Source organism: Oncorhynchus nerka, linkage group LG1, assembly GCF_034236695.1.
Source record: "Oncorhynchus nerka isolate Pitt River linkage group LG1, Oner_Uvic_2.0, whole genome shotgun sequence".
NCBI classification, from domain to species: domain Eukaryota; kingdom Metazoa; phylum Chordata; class Actinopteri; order Salmoniformes; family Salmonidae; genus Oncorhynchus; species Oncorhynchus nerka.
The window spans coordinates 22,482,183-22,499,684 of NC_088396.1; the positions used below are offsets into that span (position 1 = coordinate 22,482,183).

The 17,502-nt window shown below is 43.5% G+C and overlaps 1 protein-coding gene and 1 long non-coding RNA gene across 4 annotated transcripts in view; one reads left to right on the forward strand and one right to left on the reverse strand.

Moving 5' to 3' along the window:
* LOC115120436 (phospholipid-transporting ATPase IH) overlaps positions 1 to 17,502 on the forward strand; it is an 87,290-nt gene that overhangs the window by 13,515 nt on the left and 56,273 nt on the right. The gene's annotated exons all lie outside the window — the stretch shown is intronic.
* On the reverse strand, positions 13,762 to 14,533 carry LOC135572448 (uncharacterized). Its single transcript, XR_010464303.1, has 3 exons — positions 14,427 to 14,533; positions 14,035 to 14,146; positions 13,762 to 13,939 (listed from the first exon to the last, which is right to left on the reverse strand). It is a non-coding gene; the product is annotated as an uncharacterized LOC135572448 (long non-coding RNA).

Here is a 17,502-nt window from a genome sequence, read left to right on the forward strand (position 1 = left end):
ATGGTTGGGAGAAGTTGCTCTCAGAGGATGTGTTGGTACCATTCTTTATTCATTGTTGTGTTGTAAGGCAAATTGTGAGTGAGCCCACTCCCTTGGCTGAGAAGCAACCCCACATATGAATGGTCTTAGGGTGCTTTACTGTTGGCATGACACAGGACTGATGGTAGCGCTCACTTTTTTCCGGATGTCCTAAACAATCGGAAAGGGGATTCATTAGATAATTATTTTACCCCAGTCCTCAGTAGTCCAATCCCTGTACCTTTTGCAGAATATCAGTCTGTCCCTGATGTTTTTCCTGGTGAGAAGTGGCTTCTTTGCTGCCCTTCTTGACACCAGGCCATCCTCCAAAAGTCTTCACCTCACTGTGTGTGCAGATGCACTCACACCTGCCTGCTGCCATTCCTGAGCAAGCTCTGTACTGGTGGTGCCACGATCCCGCAGCTGAATCAACTTTAAGAGACGGTCCTCGCGATTGCTGGATTTTCGTGGGCGCCCTGAAGCCTTCTTCACAACAATTGAACCGCTCTCCTTGAAGTTCTTGATGATCCGGTAAATGGTTGATTTAGGTGCAATCTTACTGGCAGCAATATCCTTGCCTGTGAAGCCCTTTTTGTGCAAAGCAATCATGACGGCACGTGTTTCCTTGCAGGTAACCATGGTTGACAGAGGAAGAACAATGATTCCAAGCACCACCCTCCTTTTGAAGCTTTCAGTCTGTTATTCGAACTCAATCAGCATGACAGAGTGATCTCCAGCCTTGTCCTCATAAACACTCACACTTGTGTTAACGAGAGAATCACTGACATGATGTCAGCTGGTCCTTTTGTGGCAGGGCTGAAATGCAGTGGAAATGTTTTTTTGGGGTTCACTTAATTTGCATGGCAAAGAGGGACTTGCAAATGAAAATTGCCATCATACAAACTGAGGCAGCAGACTTTGTGAAAATTAATATTTGTGTCATTCTCAAAACTTTTGGCCATGACTGTAGTTAATGTCATCTCTCCCAGCTCTTACTGACACCTACCCATGAGCCCCCTCTCTTTCAATTTACTGTAACCAGCATCCTCATCCACTGAGCTCCGACCGACTCTGGACGTCCATGGACATTGAAAGTAGAGGTCGACCGATTAATCGGGGTGGCCGATTAATTAGGGCCGATTTCAAGTTTTCATAACAATCGGAAATCGGTAATTTTGGACGCCGATTCTTTTATTTATATATCTTATTTTTTTACACCTTTATTTAATCTTTATTTAACTAGGCAAGTCAGTTAAGAACACATTCTTATTTTCAATGACGGCCTAGGAACGGTGGGTTAACTGCATTGTTCAGGGGCAGAACGACAGATTTTTACCTTGTCAGCTCAGGGATTCAATCTTGCAACCTTACGGTTAACTAGTCCAACGCTCTAACCACCTGCCTCACGAGGTGCCTGCCTGTTACGCGAATGAAGTAAGAAGTCAAGGTAAGTTGCTAGCTAGCATTAAACTTAATCAATCATAATCACTAGTTATAACTACACATGGTTGATGATATCACTAGTTTATCTAGCATGTCCTGCGTTGCATATAATCGATGCAGTGCGCATTTGCAAAAAAGGACTGTCGTTGCTCCAACGTGTACCTAACCATAAACATCAATGTCTTTCTTAAAATCAATACACAGAAGTATATATTTTTAAACCTGCATATTTAGCTAAAAGAAATCCAGGTTAGCAGGCAATGTTAAACAGGTGTAATTGTGTCACTTCTCTTGCGTTCATTGCACGCAGAGTCAGGGTATATGCAAGAGTTTGGGCCACCTGGCTCATTGCAAACTAATTTGCCAGAATTTTACATAATTATGACATAACATTGAAGGTTGTGCAATGTAACCGGAATATTTAGACTGATGTATGCCACCCGTTAGATAAAATACGGTATTTCACTGAAATAATAAATGTTTTGTTTTCGAGATGATAGTTTCTGGATTCGACCATATTAATGACCTAAGGCTCATATTTCTCTGTGTTATTATGTTATAATTAAGTCTATGATTTGATAGAGCAGTCTGACTGAGCGATGGGGGCACCAGCAGGCTCATAAGCATTAATTCAAACAGCACTTTTGTGCGTTTTGCCAGCAGCTCTGCTGTTTATGAAATCAAGCCTATCAACTCCCGAGATTAGGCTAGTGTAACCGATGTGAAATGGCTAGCTAATTAGTGGGGTGCGCCCGAATAGCTTTTCAAACGTCACTCACTCTGAGACTTGGAGTAGTTGTTCCCCTTGCTCTGCAAGGGTAACGCTGCTTCGAGGGTGGCTGTTGTCGTTGTGTTCCTGGTTTGAGCCCAGGTATAAGCGAGGAGAGGGACGGAAGCAATACTGTTACACTGGCAATACTAAAGTGCCTATAAGAACATCCAATAGTCAAAGGTATATGACATACAAATGTTATAGAGAGTGATAGTCCTTTAATAACTACAACCTAAAACTTCTTACCTGGGAATACTTTCTTTTCCAACACTTTGTTTTTGCATTATTTAAACCAAATTGAACATGTTTCATTATTTATTTGAGGCTAAATTGATTTGTATTGATGTATTATATTAAGTTAAAATAAGTGTTCATTCAGTATTGTTGTAAAATGTATTACAAATACATTTTACAAATCGGCCGATTATTCGGATTTGGCTTTTATTGTCCCCCAATAATCGGTATCGGTATCGGCGTTGAAAAATCATAATCGGTCAACCTCTAGGAAATATAGTCAAGACTTTGACAAGGTTATAAATAATGTAAAAGAATCCTCAATTTGCAGCAATTACAGCCTTGCAGACCTTTGGCTTCTAGTTGTCAATTTGTTGAGGTAATCTGAAGAGATTTCACCCCATGCTTCCTGAAGCACCTCCCACAAGTTGGATTGACTTGATGGGTATTTCTTACGTACCATACGGTCAAGCTGCTTCCACAACAGCTCAATAGAGTTGCGATCCGGTGACTGCTGGCTACTCCATTACAGACAGAATACCAGCTGACTGCTTCTTCCCTAAATAGTTCTTACGTAGTTTGGAGCTGTGCTTTGGGCCATTGTCCTGTTGTAGGAGGAAATTGCCTCCAATTAAGCGCCGTCCACAGGGCATGGCGTTGCAAAATGGAGTGATAGCCTTCCTTCTTCAAGATCCCTTCTACCCTGTACAAATCTCAAAATGTACCACCACCAAAGCACAACAATGTCTACACTGTATTTCTGATCAATGATGTCATTTTAAAATGGACCCAAAAAAACTGGATATTTCTAAGTGACCCCAAACTTTTGAATGGTAGTCTAGAATAGGTTCCGACTTGGTCCAGTCCAGTCCGTCTGTGGACGTTAACATCAAGGCCGGGGTGGACTGACCAAATTTCAACTACTTTCAAGTATGTTTTCATGGAAAACAAGGACATTTCTAAGTGATTCCATACTGTTAAACGGTAGTGTACGTTTCACAAGTTTGGATAGTACAGTCAATACAATACTGTGGTACAGTAAAGTATTGTACTGTACTATACTGTACTGAACTCGCTTGTACTCTACTGTATTACACTGTACTGAACTCTGTCCTGCTCTGCTCTTCTGTGCTGGTCTGTATTGTACTGTACTGCACTCTACTGTGCTCTGCCCTGTGATGTCGAAAACGTGTAAAACATGAGACATTCATATCCATAATTATGCATTTATGTGTAGTACAGATCAGGGAACCATTATGTAATTTTGTTACCGGGTGTAAATCCACTTCAATTACTTTAGTTCAGTAACCAGTGGAGGAGAGGAGTGCAGAAGCTATGTAGAGGCTTGGTTGGGTTTAGTGTGACATTTATTCACTTTACAGCCCCAGGTGCCAGGCTGTGGTCAGGCGTTAGCGGCAGCTAGTGATGAAAGGGAAATTTCAGCTCTGTGTTAGCGCCAATGCTAACCTGGCAGAGGGCTAAAGGCAATCTATTCCTGTCTCTGCTCCCTCTCCCTGGGGCTGAGCCCCTGTGAAGAGAGGGGGTGGTGTAAAACCTAGCTGCCAGTCTTTAGGGGCAGAGTGTATGTGAGGGGGCAGTGTGGGATTAAGTGTTTTATTCATCTAGACTTTACAGTTAAAACAAAGGACTTGATGTTTGCCTCTTTGCAGTTCTGTCCATCTAAGTCATGCCTGGTGTTTATAGCAGGTCTACATTGATATTGATATAATGTGCTGTTTCCTTTCTGTCTGTTTGCCATTAGTGAGTCTTGTCTTTCATTCCTTCACCTCCTGTAATAGAAATGGACCTCCTTTGATGTAGAAAGAATATCAGGTCCTGTACTACCTTATTCTACACTCACTCTTTGTAAGGCTCGACTCTTTCTCTCTCCTCTGTTCCTCTCTGGTGGACCCATGCTGTGTTGCCATGACGATGAATGATAAATCAGTGGCGGCAGCATGAGTGTGACTGCAGAGAGATCGGACTGCGTGGTGGTATAGCTGCTCAGACAGACAGACATGTCTCTCCCAGTTTTCTATAGAAGACTTTGACCAACTTTGAGCGTTCCATTTGTCTTCGAGCATTTCATTCTTTGTATTTTTTACATTTTATTTCACCTTTATTTAACCAGGTAGGCAAGTTGAGAACAAGTTCTAATTTACAATTGCGACCTGGCCAAGATAAAGCAAAGCAGTTCGACACAAACAACGACACAGTTACATATGGAGTAAAACAAACATACAGTCAATAATACAGTATAAACAAGTCTATATACGATGTGAGAAAATGAGGTGAGATAAGGGAGGTAAAGGCAAAAAAAAGGCCATGGTGGCAAAGTAAATACAAAATAGCAAGTAAAACACTGGAATGGTAGATTTGCAGTGGAAGAATGTGCAAAGTAGAAATAAAAATAATGGGGTGCAAAGGAGCAAAATAAATAAATAAATACATTAAATACAGTAGGGAAAGAGGTAGTTGTTTGGGCTAAATTATAGGTGGGCTATGTACAGGTGCAGTAATCTTTGAGCTGCTCTGACAGTTGGTGCTTAAAGCTAGTGAGGGAGATAAGTGTTTCCAGTTTCAGAGATTTTTGTAGTTCGTTCCAATCATTGGCAGCAGAGAACTGGAAGGAGAGGCGGCCAAAGAAATAATTGGTTTTGGGGGTGACTAGAGAGATATACCTGCTGGAGCGTGTGCTACAGGTGGGAGATGCTATGGTGACCAGCGAGCTGAGATAAGGGGGGACTTTACCTAGCAGGGTCTTGTAGATGACATGGAGCCAGTGGGTTTGGCGACAAGTATGAAGCGAGGGCCAGCCAACGAGAGCGTACAGGTCGCAATGGTGGGTAGCATATGGGGCTTTGGTGACAAAACGGATTGCACTGTGATAGACTGCATCCAATTTGTTGAGTAGGATATTGGAGGCTATTTTGTAAATGACATCGCCAAAGTCGAGGATTGGTAGGATGGTCAGTTTTACAAGGGTATGTTTGGCAGCATGAGTGAAGGATGCTTTGTTGCGAAAAAGGAAGCCAATTCTAGATTTAACTTTGGATTGGAGATGTTTGATATGGGTCTGGAAGGAGAGTTTACAGTCTAACCAGACACCTAAGTATTTGTAGTTGTCCACGTATTCTAAGTCAGAGCCGTCCAGAGTAGTGATGTTGGACAGGCGGGCAGGTGCAGGTAGCGATCGGTTGAAGAGCATGCATTTAGTTTTACTTGTATTTAAGAGCAATTGGAGGCCACGGAAGGAGAGTTGTATGGCATTGAAGCTTGCCTGGAGGGTTGTTAACACAGTGTCCAAAGAAGGGCCAGAAGTATACAGAATGGTGTCGTCTGTGTAGAGGTGGATCAGAGACTCACCAGCAGCAAGAGCGACATCATTGATGTATACAGAGAAGAGAGTCGGTCCAAGAATTGAACCCTGTGGCACCCCCATAGAGACTGCCAGAAGTCCGGACAGCAGACCCTCCGATTTGACACACTGAACTCTATCAGAGAAGTAGTTGGTGAACCAGGCGAGGCAATCATTTGAGAAACCAAGGCTGTCGAGTCTGCCGATGAGGATGTGGTGATTGACAGAGTCGAAAGCCTTGGCTAGATCAATGAATACGTCTGCACAGTAATGTTTCTTATCGATGGCGGTTAAGATATCGTTTAGGACTTTGAGCGTGGCTGAGGTGCACCCATGACCAGCTCTGAAACCAGATTGCATAGCAGAGAAGGTATGGTGAGATTCGAAATGTTCGGTAATCTGTTTGTTGACTTGGCTTTCGAAGACCTTAGAAAGGCATGGTAGGATAGATATAGGTCTGTAACAGTTTGGGTCAAGAGTGTCCCCCCCTTTGAAGAGGGGGATGACCGGAGCTGCTTTCCAATCTTTGGGAATCTCAGACGACACGAAAGAGAGGTTGAACAGGCTAGTAATAGGGGTGGCAACAATTTCGGCAGATAATTTTAGAAAGAAAGGGTCCAGATTGTCTAGCCCGGCTGATTTATAGGGGTCCAGATTTTGCAGCTCTTTCAGAACATCAGCTGAACGGATTTGGGAGAAGGAGAAATGGGGAAGGCTTGGGCGAGTTGCTGTGGGGGTGCAGTGCTGTTGACCGGGGTAGGGGTGGCCAGGTGGAAAGCATGGCCAGCCGTAGAAAAATGCTTATTGAAATTCTCAATTATGGTGGATTTATCAGTGGTGACAGTTTTTTTGAGCATTCCATTTGCTGTTCTCTGTTTGTTTGTTTCATTCCGTGTCTGATATTCTACATCCCGATTGCATATTTGTGTGAGTATAAACATATATGTGTGTGCCTGCGTGGTTGTGCGTTTGCGTTTGCCGTGTGTTTGTGTGTGAAATAACACTGGTCTGTAATAAAAGTCCTTAGTTAAGGTGAGGCTCAGAACAGAGTGGTGGATATTTAATCTGGATGTTAATGGGGGATACCTGCTCAACAATTTCTGTGGTGCTGCAGGGCAGCACTGGGATAGCGGAGGACGACTGATACATTAAAGGGAATACTTCAGAGGAGCTCAGCGATACCATTTGTATGTCTCTGTGTCCAGTAAGAAGGAAGTTAGAGGTAGTTTCGTGAGCCAATGTTTCTAGCAGACACCCATAGACTTCCAGTCATTGTGCTAATGCTAGTTATCAATTGCGCTAGCGTTAGCTAGCTACTTCCTTCAATCTGCATTCAGAGACACGAAGATGGTTTCCACGAGTTCATCTGACTCTGGGGAAGAAGATTAAGGGCCTTTTATTACACACTATAACATCTTTAGTGTCTGGAAGCCCTGCTGGGGGCAATGTAGCATGACATAGAGGAGGTTCCTGTTGACACTGATCTAAGGTCATTTTAGTGTTTTAATGATTAAGGTTAGGAGGATTTGAGGAAGGGGAAGCTGATCCTACAGTAGATCTGATCCTAGGAGGGGAGCTGTGGGTCGGGGTCATATTTGATCTCTTATGGATGATCCCATCCGTGTCACGTCAGATTATGACGACATGACTTGTGGTGGGATATAGCGATGATGTAACACCATCTTTATATAGAGACGGACCTCTTTAGTTTGATTAATAATACACGTCAAAACAATATGGCCGACCGGCCAACACACTCTCTCTGTCTGTAGGTCTCTTCTCATCAGCATAGAAAGTTGTCGAACGTGGCTGTTTTACACGGATCAGAACGGATTACTGATCAGACTGTAAAGCTATTATTCTCTCCCTCTCTTCGTCTCCCACAGTCACATTTGCAGAATGTGACAGGAAGGAGATGGAGAGGAGAGAATGGAAGAGGAGAGGAAGGGATAGGAATGGAGGAGAGGAAATGGAGGATAATATTATTGTATGGACGCTGGATCTGAACTTAAATACAGCACACACTGCACTGCACTAGTCCTTCATACACAGAGGTGGTGTTACAGCCAACCTCTATATTATTCAACTCACACAAACACACCCACTGGGGAGTTATAGCCAGCATGTGGTTTTGAAGTCATTTTCTAATATTCCACCACATGTTGCCTTACTCGGGATGCACACACACACACACACACACACACACACACACACACACACACACACACACACACACACACACACACACACACACACACACACACTCTGTCTCCTGAAGTCCCCACAAGAATAGTAAACAAACAAATATTTGATCAACTGGCGTCATTTTGTTGGTCCCCACAAGGTCAAATACTATTTCTAGGGGGTTTAGGGTCAAGGTTAGAGTTAGGGTTAGGAGCTAAGGTTAGGTTTAGGGGTTAAGGACTGAATTATGTGTCCCCACAAGGTTAGTTGTACAAGTGTGTGTTTCTCTGTCTCATGTGACAGCCTGTTGTGGTCACAGATCATCCAGTCATCATTAGGCAGCTATTACTGTAACTGTTTTTACTGCCCCCCTACCCCCTCTTATTCACTGGCTCCTTCTCTCTTTCCATTACTTATCACACATATCACATATCCCCTTCTCTTTCCCAATCACCCTAATTCGTCTATATACTACACACAGATCTCTACTCCTCTGTTCTTCTCTCCTTTTACTCCTCTCCTCAACTCTAACCTGTCTTGCATTTTGCGCTCTCTCTCTCTCTTTCGCTATTTTGCGCTCTCTCTTTTTGCGCTCTCTCTCTCTTTTGCGCTCTCTCTCTCTCTCTTTCGCCTCTCTCTCTTTTGCACGCTCTCTCTCTCTTTCGCCTCTCTCTGAGCTCTCTCTCTTTTGCGCTCTCTCTCTCTTTCGCCTCTCTCTCTTTTGCGCTCTCTCTGTTTTGCACTCTCTCTCTCTTGCGCTTTCTCTCTCTTTTGCACTCTCTCTCTTTTTGCCTCTCTCTCTTGTGCACTCACTCTCTCTCTCTTTTGCACACTCTCTCTTGCTCTCTTGCCTCTCCTTCTCTGGGTCATGCCTCTCTTCTTGGGTTACGCTCTCTCTTTCGCTCTTTTGCGCTCTCTCTTTTGTGCTCTCTCTCTCTTTTGCCTCTTTCTCTTTTGCGCTCTCTCTCTTGCACTCTCTCTTTTGCGCTCTCTCTCTTGCGCTCTCTCTCTTTTGCGCTCTCTCTCTATTTTGCGCTCTCTCTCTCTCTTTTGCGCTCTCTCTTTTTTGCGCTCTCTCTCTCTCTTTTGCGCTCGCTCTCTCTCTCTCTCTTTTGCGCTCTCTCTTTTGCGCTCTCTCTCTTGCGCTCTCTCTCTCTTTTGCGCTCTCTCTCTCTTTTGCGCTCTCTCTCTCTCTCTTTCGCCTCTCTCTCTTTTGCACGCTCTCTCTTGCGCTCTTGCCTCTCCTTCTCTGGGTCATGCCTCTCTTCTTGGGTTACGCTCTCTCTCTCTCTCTTTCGCTCTTTTGCGCTCTCTCTTTTGTGCTCTCTCTCTCTTTTGCCTCTTTCTCTTTTGCGCTCTCTCTCTTGCGCTCTCTCTCTTTTGCGCTCTCTCTCTATTTTGCGCTCTCTCTCTCTCTCTTTTGCGCTCTCTCTTTTTTGCGCTCTCTCTCTCTCTTTTGCGCTCGCTCTCTCTCTCTCTCTTTTGCGCTCTCTCTCTTTTGCGCTCTCTCTCTTTTGCGCTCTCTCTCTTGTGCTCTCTCTCTCTCTTGCGCTCTCTCTTGCGCTCTCTCTCTCTCTTGCGCTCTCTCTCTTTTTGCGCTCTCTCTCTTTTGCGCTCTCTCTCTTTTGCGCTCTCTATTTTGCGCTCTCTCTCTCTCTTGCGCTCTCTCTTGCGCTCTCTCTCTCTCTTGCGCTCTCTCTCTCTTTTGCGCTCTCTCTCTTTTGCGCTCTCTCTCTTTTGCGCTCTCTCTCTTTTGCGCTCTCTCTTTTGCGCTCTCTTGCGCTCTCTTGCTCTCTCTTCTTGCGCTCTCTCTTTTGCGCTCTCTCTCTTTTGCGCTCTCTCTCTTTTGCGCTCTCTATTTTGCGCTCTCTCTCTCTCTTTTGCCTCTCTCTTTTGCGCTCTCTATTTTGCGCTCTCTCTCTCTCTTTTGCCTCTCTTTTTGCGCTCTCTCTCTTGCGCTCTCTCTCTTTTGCAGTCTCTCTATTTTGCGCTCTCTCTCTCTCTTTTGCGCTCTCTCTCTCTTTTGCGCTCTCTCTCTCTCTTGCTCTCTCTCTCTTGCGCTCTCTCTCTCTCTTTCGCTCTCTCTCTCTCTTGCACTCTCTCTCTTTTGCGCTCTCTCTCTTTTTGCGCTCGCTCTCTCTTTTGCGCTCTCTCTCTTTTGCACTCTCTCCCTCTTTTGCGCTCTCTCTCTCTTTTGCCTCTCTCTCTTTTGCGCTCTCTCTCTCTTTTGCGCTCTCTCTCTCTCTTTCGCCTCTCTTTTGCGCTCTCTCTCTTGCGCTCTCTCTCTCTCTTGCGCTCTCTCTCTCTTTTGCGCTCTCTCTCTCTTTTGTCTCTCTCTCTTGTGCACTCACTGTCTCTCTCTCTTTTGCACACTCTCTCTTGCTCTCTTGCCTCTCCTTCTCTGGGTCATGCCTCTCTTCTTGGGTTTTGGAGCGGCCGTCTGCTGACACTCTCTGTTGGCTAAGTGTCTATTTATAACCAGCTGCCAAATGCCTGGTCTGGGCAGTGGTCTGGGCAGTGGTCTGGGCAGTGGGCTGGGCAGTGGGCTGGGCTGGTCTGCGGCATCATGTAATGGACTCTACCACTGGGATACACACAGCTCAGAGGCAGCGATGGTATCAAAAGTTTAAAACATATCAACCTATTATGGTCTCATTCATAGATCAGACCATAGAATTATAATTTTATTGTTGAATGTAATCTATGGCAGAGAAATGTGAGTTCTCACTGTGCTTTCTTTTGGTCGATCAGATCAGCTGGTTTATATTAGTCATTACAGTCAAGATGTTGTGAGAATCAGTGAGCATGGATGATGTAATTGGTTTCAGATAACTAAAGTCACTGAGGTGCTTGTTCTAGTATTTGTTATTGGATAGTTGAAGTGTTATTGGGCTCCCGAGTGGTGTAGCGAGTGTTTCAGAGCCACCCAGTGTGCAGGGCTCTGCCTAACCAGGGAGGAAGCTCCCTGTGTGGGAGAGATCAGAGTATGGGCTGCTGCACAATGGGCACTACACCAAGACACAATCTGTCTCTCTCAATTCAATTTAAGGGCTTTATTGGCATGGAAAACATATGTTTACATTGCCAAAGCAAGTGAAATATTTAATAAACTAAAGTGAAATAAACTTAAATTTAACAGTAAACATTACACTCACAAAAGTTCCAAAATAATAGACATTTCAAATGTCATTATGTCTATATACAGTGTTGTAATGATGTGCAAATAGTTAAAGTACAAAGGAAAAATAAATAAACATAAATATGGGTTGTATTTACAATGGTGTTTGTTCTTTACTGGTTGCCCTTTTCTTGGGGCAACAGGTCACACATCTTGCTGCTGTGATGGCGCACATTGGTATTTCACCCAGTAGATATGGGAGTTTGGGTCTGTGTAATCTGAGGGAAATACGTGTCTCTAATATGGTCATACATTGGGCAGGAGGTTAGGAAGTGCAGCTCAGTTTCCACCTCATTTTGTGGGCTGTGTGGATATAGCCTGTCTTATTTTGAGAGGCCGCCATAGGCAGACATGGCTTTCTCAACAACAAGGCTATGCTCACTGAGTCTGCACATAGTCAAAGATTTCCTTCATTTTGGGTCAGTCACAGTGGACAGGTATTCTGCCACTGTGTAGTCTCTGTTTAGAGCCAAATAGCATTCTACTTTGCTCTGTATTTTTGCTAATTCTTTCCAATGTGGCAAGTAATTATCTTTTTGTTTTCTCATGATTTGGTTTGGTCTAATTGTGTTGCTGTCCTGGGGCTCGGTGGGGTCTGTTTGTGTTTGTGAACAGAGCCCCAGGACCAGTTTGCTTAGGGGACTCTTCTCCAGGTTCATCTCTGTAGGTGATGGCTTTGTTATGGAAGGTTTGGGAATTGCTTCCTTTTAGGTGATTGTAAAATTTAACAGCTCTTTTCTGGATTTTGATAATTAGTGGGTATCGGCCTAATTCTGTTGTGCATGCATTATTTGGTGTTTTACGTTGTACACAGAGGATATTTTAGCAGAAATCTGCATGCAGAGTCTCAATTTGATGTTTATCCCATTTTGTGAATTCTTGGTTGGTGAGCGGACCCCAGACCTCACAGCCATAAAGGGCAATGGGTTCTATAACTGATTCAAGTATTTTTAGCCAGATCCTAATTGATATTTCAAATGTTATGTTCCTTTTGATGGCATAGAAGGCCCTTCTTGCCTTGTCTTTCAGATCGTTCACAGCTTTGTGGAAGTTACTTGTGGTGCTGATGTTTAGGCAGGGGTATGTATAGTTTTTGTGTGCTCTAGGGAATTTGTATTCGTGGTCCTGGCAACTGGATATTTTTTGGAACACCATTATTTTTGTCTTACTGAGATTTACTGTCAGGGCGCAGGTCTGAGAATCTGTGCAGAAGATCTTGGTGCTGCTGTAGGCCCTCCTTGTTTGATGACAGAAGCACCAGGGGCCTGTTGCACAAAACTAGGATAAGGGATTAAGCCAGGATATCTTGGTGATCCTGGCTCAATTGATCCGTAATCCGGTTGCACTAAAGATGGATAGGGGGCAGGAGGATATGTTATGGTATAAATTACCATGGAGATTTATTCTGTGGAGCTAGCCTGCTCCAGACCAGGCTAAATTCCAGGATCTATTTAATCTCATCCCTAATGTCAGTCAGCAGTCACCACAAATGGAAACCAATAGTTATTTCACTGCTCACTATACATTGTTATCACATATAACTAGACCCACTGTTATTATTTAAACGTTTGTGATCATTAATTTCAATGATTTTGGATAAAAAATTATTTTTAGATGATGTTGCTATCATTAGATAATTTACAGTTTCCCATAGACTATAAGGCTATATATAAAATGATAGAATATTAGGGCCACAGAGGGAAAAAAAAGTCATAATATTGTAACCAGTTGTTTTAAAGGAGGACAGTTGTTAAATGACAGATGTGGGGCATTTCGTGAAATTGTACTTCAGTATGGTTTCATAAACAAAGACATGCTGATGTGCCAGAATATTAAGTATCACATTGTCATAAGTATCAAAACTGTAAAAACAATATGTAGCTTTTCTGCAGAAAGAACCAGCCTCATAAATGTATGACTTTATCCTTTTTCTTCAGTGTGGCCCTAGTACTCTGTCATAAACAAATACACATTCCATATGAATATAAAAACACAATGTGTAACATTATGTTCCTTTATTGAATAAGGACAAAACAAAGCAGGTAAACCATCAGCTCCTTTCGAAACTGAAGTCACAGTGACTCTACAAGATGGAAAGCACAGAATCCAAGCATATTATACAAAATGATACATACACATTCAAAGGTCTGTATAAAACACACCCTGCATGTCTGCACACTAAAATAAATGCAGGACAAATCCATACACATCAACTGAACAGACAAATGAATGGATGCAGTAGCCTCCCTGCAGCCTTGTATTACACACAGTATACCGCACAAACATCATAAGAGGCCAAATTCGTCAAAAACGAACCCAAAAAAAAAAAACAAATTCCTCTGCCACCGCAGGACATATTTAACCAAAATTGAAAGCACACATACTAACTAAAATAATTCAACACATATTGGTCCCTCAGCAGCCGACCACTGTCGTCATCAGGGAAGATTGCCGGATTGTCCCAGTCCATGGCTGGTGGCACTCTGGGGCCCTCTCCTTCCTCAGGCAGGCCACATTGTGGAGGACAGCACAAGCCACAGTAATATCACATGCCCTAACAGGGCTGACCCTAATTTGTGAAGGCAGTGAAAGCGTGCCTTCAGGAGGCCAAAGGTCATTTCAACTCTGGCCCTGGTCCTGGCATGGGCATGGTTGTAGGCCTGCTGTGCTTCCTGGGGGTCTGTGAAAGGTGTCAGGAGAAAAGGCTGGCAGCCATACCCCCTGTCTCCCAGCAACACACCAGAGAATTCACCTGTCAACACAAAAATCTCATCATTACTACCTCATAAACACAGTGATATTCTTGACACAGCCATGATGGTTATAAATAGGGGTTGTGTGGCTTACCTTGTGATAGGCACTGATAGATTTCAGAGGCCCGAAAGATTCTGGAGTCATGGACTGAGCCAGGCCATTTTGCCACAACATTGCTGATCACACAGTCAGCATTGCAGACCATCTGAAATCATAAGATGAGGAATATTACACCAATCAATGCACATCACTGGCAATGCAGAGTGTTCGTCAATGGACAATATCAAAAGTTATGTTCACCTGAACATTAATGCTGTGAAAGGATTTCCTATTCACAAAATCGGCCTCATGGGCACCTGAGGGGGCTTTTATCCTTATGTGTGTGCAGTCCACTGCACCAATGACATTGGGGAAACCTGTCACACAAAGTAATGAGTATCCTACTATGTGTTAACAGTTGTCCTGTAATTTGTAGATCCTCTTACCTGCAATCCTATAGAACTCCTCTTTGATGTCACAGAGTCTTCTGTGGCCAGGGAAGGAGATGAAGACATCTGCTAATGCTTTGATAGCCAGACACACACTCCTTATTGTGCGCAAATTGTGGCCTTGTTCAGCTGTTCTGCATCCCCACTGAGTACAGGAAGGCTCTAGCAAAAAGCGCAAGGCCACACAAACCATTTGCTCCACACTCAGTGCATGGCTCCGTGCAGTGCGGTGCTTAATCCTGGGACCCAGTAGTCTGCATAGATACCTGATGCCATCTGCAGAAAACCTGTATCTTTCATATAGATGGTCATCAGGGAAGGCCAGTGGGTCCAACCGGTCCCTGAAGACCCTTTCTCGCCTGAAGGCTCTCCTCAGCACAAGTGCTTCTTCATCCACCACATCTCGCACAAATGGGCATGCCATTGTCAGAGCAGAAAGGAACACACAATTTTGGGCCTTCATATAGGCTAGTGGCCACACCTGGTGCTGGGGGGGTGGGCAAAAGAGGGCGATGCCTTATAACGATGACTTGGTTGTACTGATTGCTGGGAAAATAAAAAAAACCTTAGAAAGATGCCACCGTCCTGTGTGCTCACAATAAGAGCTCATATGTCATGGCTCACTTGACTTTACGAGAATATACCTAATTTTTATTTTGAGCTGTGTCATCTTCTTGGAGCTGGGGGAGGAAAGAAAAATAATGATTAATACATTTGTGTTACAGTTAGCATACAGTGTACATTGAAGGCATATCTCACCTCCCTCTCAAGTTTTTTTATTTCAAGGTCCAGTTTCCTAATTGTCCTCTTTTTTATTTCGGACTCCAGTGCAAGATTTTCCATCTTTTCTTCTTGTACTGAATGTCTATGTCTGCCAGTTCTATTTGGCGCCGGAGGTGGTTGCCATACAACTTTCTGATAGCTTGTGAGCTCTGTGAACACAATACAATTAGCGCAGCTGGAATTTGGCAGGATGTGGTGTCCTTTTATTAATACGCACTATGTTGCCAGGCTGGTTTTCCCACTGTATAGCATCTGGGTCCTGTAAAAGAAATTAGATTTTTTGATTTTGATGAGGACTCCTCACCATTGTAGAGTAAATAGTACTTTCACAGTCTTAACATGATACCTCATGCCTTCTGGAATCCAGAGAGATGGTCTCCTCCTCATCATCGTCTCCATCATGTGCTGTTGCTGCTGCACTGGGGCCTTCACCCTATCACATTTAATCGGATTCATATTGAAGCTAGTAGACAAGACATGCCAGGCCTACAGTATGCCTTTGATGGAGTACTCACTGGATCAGCATTGTCTGGTGCTTGTGCTGGTGGCTCTAACAGGAACACAGTGCTGCCAGGCACTGCAAGGCAATAGGTAAACCAAAGTCAGACAGTCCAAATTGATTCAATATGAATGTGGTTGTATCCCATGTAGAGATGGAAGGACATACCTTGAATGAAGCGGGTGGCATCTTGGGAGGAACCTATGCTCGTCTCTTTCCCCCCAGGGATCCCCTCTAAGACGGGCCTGCCTTTATTTAGCTCCAAGGCCATGTCCTCTGCTGGGGTAAGGTCAGCCTTTGGTGACCCACCACCCGTGCCTTGTCTGTGGGTATTCTTTTTCACTGCTAAAACAGTACAGACAATCAGGCAGGGTACAATATATGCTTGTGCTTTGTTAAATATTAGTCAGGGACCATACCATTCTGCAGAATGTTCTTGTATTTGATTTGACCTGCTGCCATGTCCGTTTTGGCCCGTTCATGTTTAATCTACACACACACACACATTTAATGGAGTCACACTGCAAAAATTACTTGGTATTTTGTCTTGTTTTCAGTAAAAATATCAAAAAATTTATCATAGCTTTATACAGTGTGATGGAGTTACTTTACACAATTTCACTCATATCTGCAGTGCATTTCAATTAAAAATTTAACCGTTTCATAATTACAGTACAACTGCATTTTTGGAGATGTGAATTAAATATTTGAATTGTAATTGTGATGTTTCAGCGGAGCGGTGAGTGTGTAATTGTGCACTACTTATTCAGGCGGTCTTTTTTTCTCTTTGCTTTATCACTGTGGCGGTGTTGCCTTTCTTCTTAATTATATATTTTACCTCCTCGTATGCCTCCATGAGGATTTGTGCTTCCGACGGGGAAAAGTACGCGGCTCTAGTCCATGGTAAATCAGTTAATCTGTGATCTGTGGCGGGTCTATTTGAGTGAGCCGTGAACCTATCCAGGATTGGTTTCACCTGGCTTAATGAATCCGTGTCTGCTCATCCTGGCTTGGTCTTTGTGCAACCAATTAAGCCTGGACGCACATGTTTTGGCTTCATTGAGCTCAGCTGAGTCATTTATCCCGGATGTCTTAATTCTACTTTTGTGCAACAGGCCCCAGGTCATCAGCCAACTGTAGCCATTTGACTGCTGCAGACTGTTCTACTGCCCTCACTGATTTGTTGATATATGTTGAAGAGGGTGGAGCTTAAGCTGCATCCCTGTTTCAACCCCCGGCCCTGTGGAATTTAAAAAAAATAATAATAATTATCACACACTTGTTGTTTGTGTACGTGGATTTTATAATGCAATATGTTTTTCCCCCAACACTACTTTTCATCCATTTGTATAGCAGACCCTCATGCCAAAGTAAGTCAAAGCTTTTTTGAAATCAACAAAGCATGAGAAGACTTTGGTTTTGTTTGTCAATTAGGGTGTGCAGGGTGAATACGTGGTCTATCATACGGTAATTTGGTAAAAATCCAATCTTTGTGATTTGCTTAGTACCTTGTTTTCGCTGAGAGAATGTACGAGTCTGCTGTTAATGATAATGCAGAGGATTTTCCCAAGTTTGCTGTTGACGCATATCCCCAGGTAGTTGTTGGGATCAATGTTGTCTCCACTATTGTGGATTGGGGTGATCAGTCTTGGTTCCAAATATTGGGGGAAATGCCAGAGCTGAGGATGATGTTTAAGTATAGCCAATTGTAATTTGTGGTCTGTATATTTTTATCATTTCATTTTGGATACCATCATCCCACAGGACTTTTTGGGTTGGAAGGTTGCTATT